The 2,500-nt window shown below is 40.1% G+C and overlaps 2 protein-coding genes across 2 annotated transcripts in view; one reads left to right on the forward strand and one right to left on the reverse strand.

Annotated features, from left to right (window-relative positions):
- LOC138023954 (DEP domain-containing protein 1B-like) overlaps positions 1–1,004 on the reverse strand; it is a 38,488-nt gene extending 37,484 nt beyond the window's left edge. Inside the window, exon 1 of the mRNA XM_068871038.1 lies at positions 703–1,004. The gene's annotated coding sequence lies outside the window, so the exon portion shown is untranslated. The remainder of the gene's footprint in view (positions 1–702) is intronic.
- The window catches only part of LOC138024353 (mRNA export factor GLE1-like), a 199,957-nt gene that overhangs the window by 147,004 nt on the left and 50,453 nt on the right, over positions 1–2,500 (forward strand). The window lies entirely within an intron of this gene.

Consider the following 2,500-nt stretch of genomic DNA (forward strand, 5'->3'; position numbering starts at 1 on the left):
GTTCACCGCATTTTTGTCTATTGTGGAGTGCCATGATTCGAAAAAGATTCTTTTGTGCCAATTATTGACATTCTTTTCTAGAATTTCCACATAGCCAGTGTCAATGTCATGGTCAATGGTTTCGGCGTGATCTTTTATTGCCGACTCTTTGTTGTTATTATTATGTTTATATTTTCAATGACAACCTCTCCCTAGGGGTTATCACGCATAACTTAACCAATGAAATCCCTATAGAGTCTTAACTCTACAACGCCTTCAAATTAACACACTTCGAGGATGATATACACTCCTCCAGAAGAATGCAAACGGACAAGTCTGGCCGGTCAGTCCTGACTGACCACGAGTGACCACGAGTTACTTGTGGTCACTAAGTAGGACATTTGGTGGGCCGGGTATTCTGCAATCTAGCCTTTATAAATTTATCCTTATGACTTGTTTTTATTATTAATATTTATTTTACCCTCAGTCTGCATTTTATCCCTGGTCTGCAGTCTGAAGTCTGCATTTTACCCTCATCATTTTACCCCCGGTCTGCAGTCTGCAGTCTACGTTTTACACTGACCGATTACGAAGGTCTCTTTGATGGCAATGTTTGTAGAGATATTTATCCTGTTGGTTCTCAACCTGGCAAAATCTATGGTCTTCCAGACATGATTCAGTCCCTCTGTTTCGTCCCATAGTTTCTTCCATATAGGTACTTACAATTACAATTTGGTTAAGTTTCTTTGTAGTCTTTTGGAACCTCACATCCCATTGGATTGTTCTCTTCGTGAGGTGTTTCCTTTCGTACAAGAAGTTAAACAACTTTCCATTCATGAAAACTTCATGGCTTCCTATGCTGTTGACGGAGAGCTTGTTCGCTAATATAAATAGTTCTTGAGTAATTAAATTAATTTGGACCCGAAGCTCCTTCCTTCGGCTTCAAAACTGAGAATCGAGACACCGCTTTTTGTTTAAAACACATTAATTTACGTTTTGCATAAAAAAAAAATCACGGATAAAAAGTGATCAGGCTGTAGCCTCTTGATGCGAAAATGTTTGGCTTCGTTGCGGAGTTAGTATTTTCCATGGATACCCAAATATTTGTTATGCTTTGCATTGACACCTGTCTGTCAGCTATTTCTGCCACTCCTTGTCCTGTCACATTCCAACATTCACTTGACGCTAGTCAGCCAACCTTGATTGATATGCTCAGGTTTATATAGGATCCTGTTCAAACTCGAAATCATCAGGCATTCCTGCGATGATCTAAAATCTTATTTTTTTTCAATGAGACCCGTGACTGGGAGCGTACAGCTTGACTGTATTTGTGGAACGCCATTTTTACAGACCTACAGTAGTTTTCTTTTGATTGACTTTCGCGCGAAACCAGACCTTTCCAGCTAATCACAAGTCTTGCATGAGAACTTATCACACATGGGATTGAGAAAGGTTACTCGTTCAAGCCAAATCTTATTTAATTACAAACTCGACTAAAAAAGTTTGATTTGTGAAAATGCCGTTACAAAGGCTCGACTCCTGTTTATGTATGTTCCTCTTCATGCATAGCTAGTCAGATGGGTCGTTGTCCCCCGGTTCGACTGAGCGCAGCGATAGAGAAAAAAAATGACAATTGACCTTTCTCAGTTACTGTCTAACATTCAGTTTCCTAGCGATTGACAAAAAACGCTGTGCCAGTGTTTCTGGAATGATAGAACCCAAGAACCAGTTTCCCAGGCAGGTTAACTCAAAATGTGGAGGTCGAGTTAACCTTGGCGTAAAGTGCTCAATGCTGTGGTAACAGAGCTAAGTATACATAAGTTGAAGGATTAAAGAGGACGCATCGATTCTCTGTTACTCTGAGTTTCGCGCCTAAGCGCTCGTCAGACAGAACTTTATTCAACTAAGATCATACCTTCTTATATACAAATTAGATAAGTAGCTAATTAATTCATTAATGTGATGATCTGATCTACGTGTGAAATAACGATTTTCTAGAGCTATTGTTGGCGGCTTGTGAAATTTGCTAAGTAAAACTTATTCTCGTGGCGGCATTTAGAAATGAGTTCTGTTCTTTTGTTTAATAAAGACGGCTTCTTGGCTCTAATTAAATAAAGTTTTTCTGTCAGGCACAAGTGGCACCGCTTGCTTTTGTTGCTGTAGGCCGGGGCGGTCGCCAAAATACTCCAGTTAATTGTAAAATTAGTGTTGCTGTCTTTGAGTGTCCAGATGTGTTTTGATAGTTCCGTGCTGTTTGAATAGTTTCTGTTCCGAAAAGAAAGTTTGTGCTGCGTGTAACGTTGTTTAAAAGTTCCTTCTGTTAGTCCAATGTAGTTCTTTCCGATGGGGTCGCTTTCTGTTGTTACTTTGGCGTTTTAGACGACGCTTGGGGTCAGACAGTTGTTTTTTAGAGGGCAGTCGTTTTTCTTCCTGCAGTTACAAGCAAGACACCCTCCACGGAAAGCAATTGTAACTGCAGGAAGAAAAACGACTGCCCTCTGAAAAACAACTGTCTGACCTC

This window comes from Montipora capricornis, chromosome 11 (genome assembly GCF_036669925.1).
Source record: "Montipora capricornis isolate CH-2021 chromosome 11, ASM3666992v2, whole genome shotgun sequence".
Lineage (NCBI taxonomy): Eukaryota > Metazoa > Cnidaria > Anthozoa > Scleractinia > Acroporidae > Montipora > Montipora capricornis.